Here is a 15,109-nt window from a genome sequence, read left to right as displayed (position 1 = left end):
GTAGTAGAGTTTAATTCACCACATGAACCTCATGCTGATATTTTTTATTTGATAGTCTTGATCTAAAATAATGTTTTGTTAATATGTCACTAAATTTCTAAAAACTGTATTCATGGGCTGATGAGATGGCTCACAAGAAAAGCACTTGCTGCCAACTGGATGACTTGAGTTTGTTCCCTGGGACCCAAATGGAAGGTGAGACTGACCTCCTGCAAGTTGTCTTTTGACCTACGCATGTGTGTGCACATGCACATGGGCACACACACACACACACACACACACACACACATACACACACCTTAAAATTTTTTTAAAGTATATTTGTTGTTACTTGTAAATTAACTACTCATAGTAATATTTCACTTTTACATTATAATAAAAAGTTTGGAAAAGTTACTTTCCTTGTTTTATTTTACATCATATTCATTCTGTCAGAGGTAAACATGAAATTACTCAGTATCCACGTCACCACCAAGTTGTTATTTTCAAGCCAGTATACCTTTTCATAACTCCAGTGCTCAGACCTGGAGTAATAAAGCTTTCCTTACAGAAAACCATCACAGCGACATTACCTCATGTTTGTATGTTTAGTTTTGTGTCTCGTAACAGTGTTTGCATTTGTGATGCTGATGGCAGTATTGTGTCACCTGAGCGGGATGATACCTGAGCACCATAGGAACTTTGCACCAGTTGGAATTTAAGTGGACTGTTTGCTGCTTTTGTTCGCATTGGAACGTTGGACATGCCATATGATACTGGCTTAGTAATCAATACCAGTAATTACCATAGAACTTTATCTGACTCCCCAACCATATCAGAAGAGTACTTTTTTCTCGGTTAATAATGCTAGCTTTGATACATAGTCATTTAAGTTATATTTGTTTAAAATTATATATTTTCTTAGTAATAGTCAAGTTGGTGCTTAGAAATAAACATGTAGAAGTTTATGCAGTATGTAGGGCAGAGGTCAGTGGATGTATTTGCTTGGCTTGGAACTTAAGATTGAACCAATTTTACAATAAATCAAATTGGAAGAAATTGGTAAAAGGCATTTTAGTAATATTGGAACTTTTTGGAGGGTGCAGGACTATGAGAAGAATTTCTTACTAACATTTCCAATATCTGTAAGATACCAAAGGACTGAGACTAACTGATCTTTTAATGGAAATTCTTTGAAATCAAATCCATAACTGATTCTATTAAGATACAATAGCTAAAGTTGGGGAATAACTTCAGGCAAAAACTGAAAGTCTTGAAGATTTTTGGCATTCTTTTAAGTATTTAAACTTAATCTTCATAGCTGCCCCATACAGTAATCTATGACCTCTCTGAATCACTCTTCAATCTTGGGCCTCTATTGCCTTACTTCAAATATTGTACCTTGTTTAGCCTACCTCACAGGGCTGTTGTGAGGATTGTAGCGAAATGGACTCTGATGTGAACTGGGTGGTTTCCACTAAGAATGGTTGTATTTGGATACTTGTAAATGCTGTTTAGTTAGAAAAAGCATGTTAAGTTGGTATAAGCAGTGATTTTAAATGATTTTTAAAAAATAAGACGTCCTTCAAAATGTTCTTTAGTATCAATTTACTTTGTGCATGATTGTTTTTATATTTCTCATCAACTACACAACTTTTCTAAGTTATAAAGTCTACTGCAGCATTCATGTGTAGAGGGGAAGCCTATGTAGCAAATGCCTGCAGCTCCTTCCCCACCAGGAGTTTGCACTTGCGTTTAGAACAGCCGCTACTCTGCAGAGTGAATGTGGCTGAAATAACATTTCCAACAACCAAGTGGGCCAGCAATTTGATGCACTTGACAAATATTCATCAACTTTATTGAATTGTACCTTTTATTAAAAAAGAAATATTTCGAAGCCTTGTTCATTACCTATATCAGTTATTATCTGTCTGGACATAGTTGTGTTGCTCTAAATTGGATTACTAAATGGTTTACAAGTTATCCTACTCCACAGATTTTGGTATGTTTGTTATCTGGACATGATTTTGCTATGCAGTTGTGATAATAAAAATTCCAGCTCCTCAGGTTTAACCTCTAAGTTGTGGATGAAGACTATTTAAAGTACACATGATGTATTCAGTGCTGCAAGAGTGTTTGAAATGAGCACACTGCCTCATTTTCCTTACCAACAAGACAAAGCCTTTCCAATGATTTTTTTAAACTTTCAAAGTGGTTGTTCAAAGTGTAGCAACTTGTATGTTGAAATGATTGTATGTTCTGTATGAAATGTTCCACTTGAGGTTTTTACAAAAGCACCTGTATTATCTCTTCTAAAAATTAAACCTTTTTTTTTTGCTTTCTTCTGTGTCCGTTTTTTTTTATCAACTTTAAAAAAAAATATTTATAGTTTTTTTTATTGATAAAGAGAATGTTCAAAAAGGTCATTGTCGCCAGGTGGTGGTGGCACACACCTTTAATCCCAGCACTTGGGAGGTAGAGGCAGGCAGATTTCTGAGTTCGAGGCCAGCCTGGTCTACACAGTGAGTTCCAGGACAGACAGGGCTACACAGAGAAACCCTGTCTCGGAAAAAAACCAAAAAGAAAAAAAAAGAAAAAAAAAAGTCATTGTCTCATTTCCTCAAAATATGTTAGACAACGCCGTTTAATAGCATTTTATGTAATGATGGGAAATCCTGCACTCACTAGCCAGTAGTCACAGGCAGCTACTATGAATAATGTACTAGCCAATTGAATTTCTAAATTTATATTAATTTAAAATAAGGACCTTTCACTAGTAGCTCATGTTTTATACATTAAAGATGCAGTAATTAGCTCATCACATCCTAGGTTACATTTTCGTAGAGGGTCACAGAGAGTCAGACCCAGAACCCAGTCCTTTGTACAGTATGTATTCTAACCTGAAAGAAAGTGAGGGGGAAAGAATAAGCAATGATTGATTCTATTTGTAGTTCTTGTGTTTAAGGTCTTTGTCGGCAAGAGAAAGATAAAGGGAAAACAGACAGTCTTGCATTATGAGAAGCATGTGACAGGTTTTGAGGGGCAGTCCTTTTGTTAGAAGGCCTATAGATAGCTGCAACTTTCGTGAAGTCAAGATTTTAAGTGCACTTACCCTCAGAAGGTTAAGTTATTCGATGATTTCTCTTGCATATATATGCATAGATAAGAAGAATACATTATAGTATTGTGAATTAAAATAGAAGCAAACTGATTGTTAAAGGCAAGCAGGGATCATTCATCCTTCTGTGTGGCTAGGCAAAGAACTGGCCTCCACAGCTTGAAAGACTCAAAAACTCCCAAGGGGAGACACCCACTCAAGCCTCGGGTCAGCCGCGCACCCAAGAAGACACTGAGACCGAACTTAAGATGTATAGAGAGTAAGATTTAATACAGCAACGACAAGAAAGCACATAAAAGCACATATACCAGATATCTGGGGTCGAATCTCATGCAGCAGGTGCAGAGGAGATTCGGCCCCTAGCCCAAATTTTCACAGGCTTTTATAGGAAGGAGGTAAGGGGGGAGCAGGGCAGGGAAAATACAGGTTTTACGTCACTAAGAGATTCAGTCAAGGGTTTTTCCAAAAGTGCTTTTCGCAACCGCGTCCCACACTTTGGCCATGTACTTGATTCATTGGAACTGAGGTTTTTACTCACACCCTTATCTCAAAAATGTCCCTGGCACAGTCCTTAGTTGGGAGGGGTTGGACTGGGTTCGTTCCAGGAGACCCTTATCTCAGAAATGTCCCCGGAACAGTTTTCATTTGAGAGGGGGTCTGACTCTGGTGTGAGAGTTCAGAATGTACTCTGGGGTGAGAGTTCTGGTGGTCAGTAATTTTCCTCTTTCATTCCCCACTCCTTCTAGTGAGTAATTCTAATCTTAGAATTTCAGAAGTCTATATTTTTATGCGGAGAATACTGCATTTACTCTATTTTAACATGGGAACAAAAACAGAATAAGAAGCATTAGTAAACAGAACTAGGCAGGGGCCCTTTTAGCGAGGCTTGAGGGTCTGGGCACGATGTAGGTGCACGTAGATCAGATCTCTGGCTGGAACTGGTGAGATGTCCTTGGGGTACCCAGCTCGTTCACTGTCTCAGCTGTTGGGATCCCTGGAGCAATGTCGTCCGCGTACTCAGTCCAATTTTTCCCAGTTGTGACCAGACCACCTGCAAGCCTTTTAACTTAGCATACAGAGCATTATTAATTTAAACACATCATTTGAGACTATGATGGGCATAGGAGCTTCATAAAGGATTTTAAACAGAGTAAAACTGAATCAAGAGATAGGGCATAGGGAAGGAACACCAAGTCTGTGCCAGTCTCTACGACTAATTTAGTCAAGGTCTGTCATAGAGTTTTAAACTAATTTATTTTATCTATCCTGAGCTCTGAGGTCTATACACACAATGTAATTTTTAGTTGACCTCTAAATACTTGGCCACACCCTGACTTACCTGGGCAACAAAGCAGGGCTATTATCTGACACTATTGCTTTTGGCACTCTGAACCTTGGAAAAATTTTCTTCAATAATCTTCTTGATGACTATGTGAGCAGTCTCATTTATCCATTTTGAGAACGTTTTTTCTCAGTAAAGTTTATTTCTCAGTTGATGTCAGGTCTGTCTTTTCAAGGGAGGACTAGTTTTCTTTCTTTCAGTTTTTACCATTTTATACAGGGTTTCTTTTACCAGTCTTAATTTGTCTATAACTTGATAGTCTTCAGACTGCCAGGATCATTGCTCTTTGGGATGCCTGTTTTTGGTGGTTAGATCTGCCATCTGATTTCTTTTGTTCACAGCATTTTAGGTCTTTTTCTGTAGATGTCAACAGCTCTCTTTGTCTGTATATTGTTCCATACAGTGGCAAAAGCATACCTGCTGTCAGTGTAGACTTTTATAAAGCTTGTATCAAAGCCACAAGTTTAGCTTTTTGGGCTGAAGTCCCTTTAGGGAGGCTGCTGGCCTAGATCACTTGCTTTTTGTCCACTGCTGCACTGCTGTCCCCGCCTTCCGCTTACCTTCAATCGTGAGGCTACTGCCGTCCGTGTACCAGCTCAAACTTTCAGGCCAAGGCTGATCTGATCTTTACTTGCCGAGGTAAGTAGCCCCCTCTGTTGGTAGATGGCCCCATGGATATGAGCTGCTTTTCATCTACTACTGCTGCTCCTGTGACAAAGCTGCTGCCATCTGTGTACCAGGCAGGCACACCTGGCCAAGGCTGATCAGTCAGATCTCTCCTTGTTCCAGTTTCTTCAGCCAGGACATCAGCACATTGATGTACAGGAGTGGAGTCATCCGCCAAGGAGCAGTAAACTCTGGTAGTGGGTATAGTCACATGCTGACCCAGAGTAAGCTTGTAAGCGTCTTTAACAAGCAGGGCTGCCTTTATGCTGTCAAAGGCTTTTTGGTGTTCCTCAGTCCAGGTGAATGGGACTTTTTCTTTCTGCAAAAGCCCGCTGTCCCCAGAAACTCACGTACTTGGCGCGGGGTGGTGGGGGTTGGGATCAGCATCACAGTCTTTTTTCTGGCCTCGGTGAGCCACCGCTTTTCGTCGTCTCGGCACCTCGGTACGACATAACTGAGCTTTCTTGGCTGATACCCAGTACCCCAACTCACCCAGTTCATTCAGGAGCTTCTAGGAGGGCCAGAATTTTTTCTTTGCCTTTAATGTCTCTGCCTTTAGCCAACCACAGGGCTTGGGTTAGTGCCAAGAGTTCATGTTTTCCAGAGCATTAGTCAGCCATCGGTCAGGGGGCTGAACCACACTTTTAGGGCATGTGCCAAGTTTTGTCTCAGAGTCAGTTTATCTGCGTCCTTGACCAGAAGCCACTATGTGCAGACAAGCAGGTCATCTTACAGTCACCAGGTCTAATTTTCACAAGTATGCCACCGGTCTTTTTCAGGGTCCCAATCTCTGAGTAAGAACCTCTTTGGCAATACTTTTGTTCTCAGTCACATCTAGGAGTCCCAAAGTTAGGGACAACATTAGGGCAGTCTCAATAGCATCTAAGGCCATCCAAGGTTGTTCTTTATTTCTTATACGAAAGGCTGTTTATCTTTTTAATTCAGCAAAACCTGGAATCCACAGTCTGCAAAGGCCTGCAGTGTCCAGGAACCTTTTAAACTTGCTTTGCATTGGTCAGTGGAGGAATATGAAACACAGTCTCTTTTTAGCTGCTTCAACAGGTAGACCACCAGTCTCTTTTAAGGACTCAGCTTCTGTGTTAGCACCCCTTCTGCTTTTTCTTTACTTTCAGCCACAAACAGGTGAAGGGTTTGGTCATGAGGGGGGGGCTCCTCTTTTTTTTGTTAGGGCAGTCTCTCACTCAGTGCTCTTTTTCTTTAACAGATAACAGTAAACACTTTGATCTTCAGCCAAAAGCTTACTTTTTTTTGTTGCCAGGTACTAAGTTTTCTAGCTTCCCTGACTTTTGTGGCCGGCATTTTATTTCTCTTATCTTTTTTAGAAAATTTTCTGGCTCCTTATTTCTTGCAGATCATCTCTAAGTGCTAGTATTATTAGCAAGTGTCACTTTGCTAGGTCCTAGTCTTTGTCATTTATCTCTCTTTGCTCCTATTTCTTAACTGCAATGGAGATCTCATATAATGTCTCTCTTTCTATCTATATATATCTCTTTTTTGTCTTTGCTTACTTTGAATGTTATCTAATTATTACATCTATATTCTGTCACTTAACTTTTTTCATAGTTCACCTCTTTTTACTGTTAGGTCAGATTGTCAGAGACGAGACCTCATCAGAGCCTGGCAGTTAGGTGCTCCTTACCTTGTATGTCTCCCTCACCGGAGCTTAAAACAGACTTACTGCCAGCAACTCAGGGCAGTGCCTGAGAAGAGAAAACACATGGGGCTGAGAAGGGAGTGCAGTTTTCACATCTAGCTACACCAGACCACTGATATTTCAAAATGAACACAATTTTTTCTGTTAACAGTTAACAAGGGACAGGATACAGGGGACAGGAGAATGAGCTTCTCCCACCCAGGAGGCAGGCAAAGGCTGAAAACAGATCCTTTGATGTGAAGAGCCCAGCGCCGAGTCTCCACCACGCGCCGCCTGCGGTGTAAACTCCTGGGAGTGGCAAACAAACGCTGGCAGGCAGAGGCAGCAATTTAACTATTTAACTACCTGATAGACACCCGGTGTTCTCTGCACTGTCTTTAGGGAGGGAGCACGCAGCCGGGCCGGCACAAGGGAGTGCGGGTAGACTCTGGGGGGGGGACCAAAAGAGGGACGCTGTAGTCGGCCCCTCCCCAGCTGTGGCAGGCTTCACGGCCACTCCGGGACTGGCAGGCGGGGGCCGGCAGGCCGCTGCACTCACTATCAGCATTTTACAACTCATTCGCAGGGCACAGACAGCCTCCGTTGCTGCTGTGTCTGCAGAACTCAGAACCTCAGCACCACTGCGGCAGCTCTGGATCTCAGAGCTCTTTTGAGCAGCCTGGGGAGGACCGGCCTGGTGGTTTTCTTTCCTTTTTAAAACCATTGCTGACACATTCTGTCCTGACGTCAGTCCAAGTCTACAGTCGACAAAGGGTTAACACACACACACACACACACACACACACAGTCTGTCATGTGGCCACAAACAAGCACACTCGTCCACGCCTGGACTTACACAACCAGCCAAACACTTTTTTCTGACGGGGTCGGATTTCACATTGACTCTTTTTCCTGATAGGGTTGGGATTCCACATCCACTCCCGCCCTGGCAGAGAGAACACTCTCTCTCTCCTTCACTCTGCCAGGCAACAGCCAGGTCTTTTTGACTGTTCTGTACCCTGGGCACTCCTTCCAGGGTCTCCCTTGGAACATCTTTTTTTGGGGTGCAGATTGTGAGGCCATAGACAGTCGTCCTCTCACAGCCACTGCCAGAATAAACCCACAATCTCAGAATACACAAATGCAGCAGTTCCACACCTACACACCCAGCAGATTGTCCCATTTCTAGAATAATAGCAAACAACAAGAGCAGACACAAGACTCAGACAAAAAGAAATCAAAAACAACGGCGACTTCCCGTCGCCCACAGGCAACTCACAGATTCAGATGGCCTTTCCAAGGCCAGCGGCTCAGACCTTCCACCTAAGTGATGGTCTCTCGGCCTTCAGAGGGGTCCGCCAAGCGTCCTTGGCCCTCCCCTTGTCTTCCTGGGGCGTCCCCCAGGGCGATCGGACGGTGAGCACCAGACACGTCTGTCCTACCCACCCCGCGCTCTCTATTGAGACCTGCTTGGTCTCCAGCCCGGAGCACGGTCTCTGGTGCTCGTACTGAGCACAGAGCGTCACGCAAACCCAAAACAGTGATCGCACCAAACAGCAGAACGGCCTACCTGGCCTCCAGATACAGAACACAGATACCAGACCAAAGCAGAACAGTAAATCTTACTTCTGAGTGGGTCCAGGACTTCTGGGTAGTCGCGCTGATTCCCGGCCAACGCACCAAATGAAAGACTCCAAAACTCCCAAGGGGAGACACCCACTCAAGCCTCGGGTCAGCCGCGCACCCAAGAAGACACTGAGACCGAACTTAAGATGTATAGAGAGTAAGATTTAATACAGCAACGACAAGAAAGCACATAAAAGCACATATACCAGATATCTGGGGTCGAATCTCATGCAGCAGGTGCAGAGGAGATTCGGCCCCTAGCCCAAATTTTCACAGGCTTTTATAGGAAGGAGGTAAGGGGGGAGCAGGGCAGGGAAAATACAGGTTTTACGTCACTAAGAGATTCAGTCAAGGGTTTTTCCAAAAGTGCTTTTCGCAACCGCGTCCCACACTTTGGCCATGTACTTGATTCATTGGAACTGAGGTTTTTACTCACACCCTTATCTCAAAAATGTCCCTGGCACAGTCCTTAGTTGGGAGGGGTTGGACTGGGTTCGTTCCAGGAGACCCTTATCTCAGAAATGTCCCCGGAACAGTTTTCATTTGAGAGGGGGTCTGACTCTGGTGTGAGAGTTCAGAATGTACTCTGGGGTGAGAGTTCTGGTGGTCAGTAATTTTCCTCTTTCAAGCTCAGTTACTTGAATAATAATAGACTTAAATAATAGATTAGCAGAATTTTGAAGGTTCCCCTTTCTGACTTGTACCTGCAAGTTAACTATTTTGTATGATACCTTGTATATGTTCTTTGTATCTCTTCCTGCAGTTAACATTATAAATACGTAGACTGTTAGTCTGTCATTAAGATCAAACATCTGACAAGTAACTGCCTTCAGGGAAGAAAGATATGTTTGTGTTTTCAGGGGATGGAAATCCTGTGTGAGAAGGCATGGTGGGTGAACAAGCAAGAGATTGATCCAGAAGTAAACTCGTAGCCTTTAAGACCTGCCCACAAACAACCCGTTCCCAGCAACTGTAGGTTCCATAAACTCCAAAACAGCACGATTATGAAATGTAAGGCTGGAGGGACACTTCACATTCCCTCCATAGCATAACATAAGTCATGTGGCGGCTGGCTTCTTCAAAAGTTGGTCTTGTCCTTATTTAATTAGGTCCTCTCTCTCTCTCTCTCTCTCTCTCTCTCTCTCTCTCTCTCTCTCTCTCTCTCTTGAAAATTCAACAGCTTGCTTTTTTAAAAAATAGTAACTTTCATATAATAGAATGCTAGCCAAATTCAGTACTGATATAAATATAAACTTCTTAGGTCAAAATATGTGGTCAGGCAAATTTTCTGAATCTCATAAAAGACAGTTTTCCAACCATATAAAATATTTAGAAACAATATACAGCAAAAACATACCACAATTTAAACCAAATAAAAGCTTTGAAAATATCCCAATCCTTGTTATGATTTAGAACGCCTATTTTCAATAACTTAAAATATTATCTACACTTCCCATTTCTAAATTCTGTTAAGAACCACTAGTCTAGATTTAAATAATCCAAATATTTACTCATGCTAAGAGAATCTGACATTAAGGAGTCTATTAGAAACACAAAAATCATGAAAACTACTAAGTACATTAGATAATAACAAGTCCTTCCAAGCCCTAGATAATAAAGGCAGTTTTCTACTTTCTAATCACACCTAAGGTTTATCTGCATAATGTAATTCATTGGCTGACCAATAATAAATAGCTTAAAGGGAATTTATTCACCTATCCAGTAATGTTTTATTATAAAGGATATTTTGACCAATATTTCAAATTTATAAATTCAATTATGCTGACATTTCTAGAATTATTGTGCTGGTTAGTTTTTAAGCTTGATACAGGGTCATCTAAAAGGAAGTGAACCTCAATTGAGAAAATGCTTCCATAAGATTTGGCTGTAAGGCCTTCTTTTAATTAGTGATTGATGGGAGAGGACCCAGCCCATTGTGGGTAGTGCCACCACTGAGCTGGTGGTCCTGGGTTCTATAAGAAAGCAGGCTGAGCAAAGCCATGGGAAGCAAGCCAGTAAGCAGCACCCTCCATGGCCTCTGCATCCGCTCCTGGCTCCAGGATCCTGCCCTGCTTAGTTCCTGCCCTCACTGCTTGTGATGATGAACTGCTATATGGCACTGTGAGTGAAATAAACCATTTCTTCCCCCAAGGTGCTTTTGGCCATGGTGTTTCATCACAGTAATGGTAACCTCAACTAAGACAATTGTTAACTTAGCAACAAATCATCTTTATAGGCCACTTATTAAACTGATGAGAAAGATGATACATTCTGGCTTTTATTTAAGAAATGATTTAATTCAGTAGTTTGAATTGTTACTACTTGAGAAGTACATTTGCTTCCCAGTACTAGGTGGTAGCGAGGTGTAAATGGCCTTCCTGGTCCTCACTTCCCTCTAACAGAAAGCAGCAACACAGAGACTCAGCAGTAAACATCTTCTGCTGTTTATGTAAACTCAGCTCCAGAAAACAGAAAGTGAGAACATACTCAAGTCCTGTCCGAAGCGTTCCCAGCTCCAATAGTGTGCTATAATAACAGTATACCAGCCCTCCATTGCTGACTAGTGAACTCTCAGTGAAGAGGACTCTCAGTGTCCTCTCGGATGCCATTCCTGGTGAGCTTTTACATCTTTTCGTATCCGAAGGTGTGCATATAAACTTTTTGCACAGATTTTAGTGTTAAGAACTGAAAATGCACATAGTACATGTATGTTAAGTAGAGTTTCAGAACTGACCACCTCAGGAGCCAAACCACCTTCTGGTGCTTTCACTTAGGCTCTAATTAGGCTAAGAAGGAGACCACTGAACACTACAGTCAAGAATTTACTAAATACTGGTGATTTCTACTAGCCAAACTCAGCTCTGCAAGCCAACAGGTGAACCAGGAGGCTCTTTGAGTTCATTGTCCATTAGGAGTCTGGGAAACATTTTCAGTTTTTCTTTGGTGGCTACCCATCCAACATCAGCAAAAGATGCCGCCACATCCTCTCCAGGTGCATGGGGACTCCATTCTGTTACATGGCTGGTAAGCTCAGCTGTGCAGCAGCCCTCAGCCTCCCAGCTACTCTCCATTCTAAGTTTTATGGTGAAGTTTCAGTTTTGCACTTCCATTGCATGGTACTAGTTGCTTATACCCACTTCACTCAAGGTGAGCACCAGAGGGATTGACAAATCCAGTGATAAAATATATGTTAAGGGAAGGCTATTCGTATCTAAACAGAGCCAGCCAGTAGTATAAACAGTACAATACAAGATCGTACATACACCAGATTCTTGAGCTACAGATCCTGGCCTTGTCTCCACTGGACTGCTCTTCATAAAATCACAATTGGAAGGAAGCCAAGGATCATGTCTTCCATATTTCTTCTATATTTCTTGACCTGAGTCAGGATAAGAATGGAAACTTAAGGATAGGGATCTTGTTTTTATATAGCTGTTGGTACAGTGCTTGGTTAACCCTGCTCTTCTTCATATTGACTCATCCTGAAACTCCATGATGGAAATCAGGCTCCTAGCTTCACCTAGTACAATTCCCTAAGGGTGTCTGATGGCTGGTTCTAATTGTCTACTTGGCCCAATGTAGAATCACATGAAACAGGAGTCTCCATGAGGGATTGTCTTGGGTTCATCTGTGGATGTATCAATGGGTGGGGGTAGGGAGACCTATCCTGAGTGTAGACAGCCCCATTTCACCAGCTGGGTCCTGCACTGAAGAGGAGAGAGCTAACTGAACACCAGCATGCATTCTTTGTTCTTATGCTCCTTTCTGCTTTGGGATGAGGTGTAACCAGCTCCCTTAAGCTTTTGCTGCTTTGACTTCCTAATATGATATGCTGTAATCCGAGACTGTGAGACAAAAATAAGCCTTGCCTTCCATTGCCCTGTCAGAGTATTTTATCACAGTAACAGGAAATGAAACTAGAGGTTGGATTCCTCAGGCCAGTACCCCAGCTGGTCATCTGTAAGTTTTTTCCCTTGAGGACCTGTGTAGGCATGTTTCCAAGATCTACCAGAAAAAAAGACACACACACACCATGGATGGCAGTATGTGGAGAATGGATGGTGTGAAAAGGATGAAAGGAAAAGAACATCGCGACTTGACCCCAAGACCAAGACAAGGGCCAAGAAACAGAATCCCACCAATCCCCGAGCTTCCCCAAGCTCAGGAATTGAAATCTTACTAATCCTCACTCTAGAAATCTCCACCCTGGAAAGCTCTGCCCTGCCCCACAAGAAACCCCATATAAACCCTGCCTGCTTCTCTCAAGTGGAAGCAGCCACTCTGCCAGGTTTTCCCTCCTAATAAATCTCTTGTGTGAGGTTTGTTGTGCAGTGTGACTTTGTGTTATTCCTTGGCTCTGGATGGAGTAGAGCTATTTAACACTTTTGCTGGGAAATTCCCCCTGCTAAAGCAGAACCGTTAGACTTGCCTTGGGGAAACCTTTTCCTGCAGCCCCAGTAGAGCTGGAACACTTCTGTAGGGGAAGCCATTCCCTTCGGAGCTGTAACACTTACAGCTTGGATATGCCAACAGGAGTCTACATGCATGTATTCCAGGTCACATAGTACCATCACTTTTCAACATTGTCTGAGGAATTTGAGACTCCCCTATTTGAATCTGGATTTATGATTCTTCAGAAAAAAACTATTAAGGATGGATATTAAAGAAACTTCTGTATTCATTTTATTTAGGTATATGTGTATGTTACATAAGTGTGGGCACCCTCCAAGGCCAGAAGAGGACATTAGATACCATGGAACTGGAGTTACAGAATAGAGCTTGGGTCCTTTGGGAGAATACTTAGTGTTCTTCAGTGCTGAGCCATTTCTCTGGTCCCTGAATTTGGCATTTTGATGGTTAACCTCTTGGTTACTTAAATTTGTTAGTGCTGGTATCTTCTACTTTTGCCATAGGATACCACAAACTTTACCAGGTCAGAACGTGTAGATACACACACCTGGATGATTCTTGAAAGGTGAATGTTTACTTCTGATGGAGGCTATTTTTAATTCCTCCTTGTAGCCTTCTCAACAGCTTTAGATTTTGTTCACTAGATTAAAAGACTTTTTACGATGAGTGAGTCTCCCAAATTGTCTCTCCAAACCTGCTTGAGAAGTACTACTTTCTAGTTACAGGACGGGATCTAATAGCAGCAAGTTAAGGGAATAAACATTCCCTTTGGCTCATAGTTGGGGAGGTTAAAGTCTATCATGGGAGGGGGGACATGGTATGAGGGGCAGGTGGCTGAGTCTACTCACATCTGGATGGACTGGACCAAGAAGCAGAGAGCGTCCTGAAAGGGGAGCTGGGCTGTAATCCTTAATGTCTGACCTCTCTAATGGTCCACTTCCTCCAGGGTTTCAGAATCCTACCCCTCCAAGGTTCTAAAACTGCCTGGAGACAAGGGATTCCAACAGAAGCGTCTGGGGAGCATTTCACATTCAACCCATCCACAAGGACCATCGTCGTCGTCAGCATGCTTACCTGGTTATTGTCCAACTTCCTGTGTGGGCAGGGCTTTTACTTTGCAAGCTTTAATTAAAAAGAATAAAGTTACTTGTAAGTAGAGGAAAATTTAGAAGTAAGTTTCAAAAAAATTGCTGACAAGTTATGTCTAGGATAACCAAAAGGATTGTCAATTTTCTTTGAAGGGTTCTAAATTCCTTCCTCTAAATCCCAGTCCACTTTCCAGTAGCAGAAACATGATAATGTAGATGGCACATTATGACTGTGCTTATATAGGAAAAACAGTGAGATCTATACTTAAACTTAGCTCAAATCAGAAAACTGGCTAGTCCTCTGCCTCCTGCAACGTTTACACAGGATAAGATTTACTGTGCACCTGAAATCTATTCACTTCTAAAACCCGGGAGGTTTTTTTTCCTCCTTATAATTTCCAGACCTAGTTGAGCATAATAAGCATTCCTAATATCTTTTAAAACATCACCTCTTAATACTCCAATAGGCATCAATTATATTGTGTGCATGTGCGTGTGTGCGTGCATGTGTGTGTGCATGTGTTTAAAGACAAGACCTCACTCTAGATCCTCTTGCCTTGGCCCCCCAAATACTTGAATCGTAGGCATGTCAGACAATAGAAATTTTTGATACAGCCACATTCCATCACAACTTTTAGAAAAATTCTGTTTTAAGACAAGCATGGCGATGCACACTTGTTATCTCAGCACTTGAGATTTGGAAGATGTGTAGGATCAGTTGAAGGCCATACTGGCTGAGTAGAATTTAAGGCCAGTCTGAGCTAAATGATATAGAACGGGGTGCGTAGGTAAATTATTTCATTTTTTTTCTATACGCCGTTAGTAATTTTCGTAGAAAGAACGTAAAATTACAATAATTTCCTTAGTGCTTTTTAATTTTCAAAAATTCCTATCAAAATCCACATCTGCTCCTTGCCAATAACTCTTTAAATGACACTGCTAAAAGCAAAGATGCTAGGTGCCAGGCCCAGAAGCATCTATATTTCTTTCAAGCCCCAAACTGGAAGATCGCATCTTCTAGACCTGGATGTCAAGTAGGCACCTCAACCTAATGAGTATTTGCATCCCTACATAGTGCTCTTCCCCATTCTGTCCCCAGTAGCAGAATGTAGAGAGAGGAGAAGGGGGAGGAGGGAGGGAGGGAGGAAGAAAAAGAATCATCCACTCTAGGTTTGCACTTTCTGCGCTCTGTATGATGAGCTGCACACTACCGGGGACAGTGCCGT

Source organism: Mus caroli, unplaced genomic scaffold, assembly GCF_978045245.1.
Source record: "Mus caroli unplaced genomic scaffold, Mus_caroli_1 scaffold_6, whole genome shotgun sequence".
Classification (NCBI taxonomy): Eukaryota; Metazoa; Chordata; class Mammalia; order Rodentia; family Muridae; genus Mus; species Mus caroli.
This window is presented reverse-complemented; position numbering follows the sequence as displayed.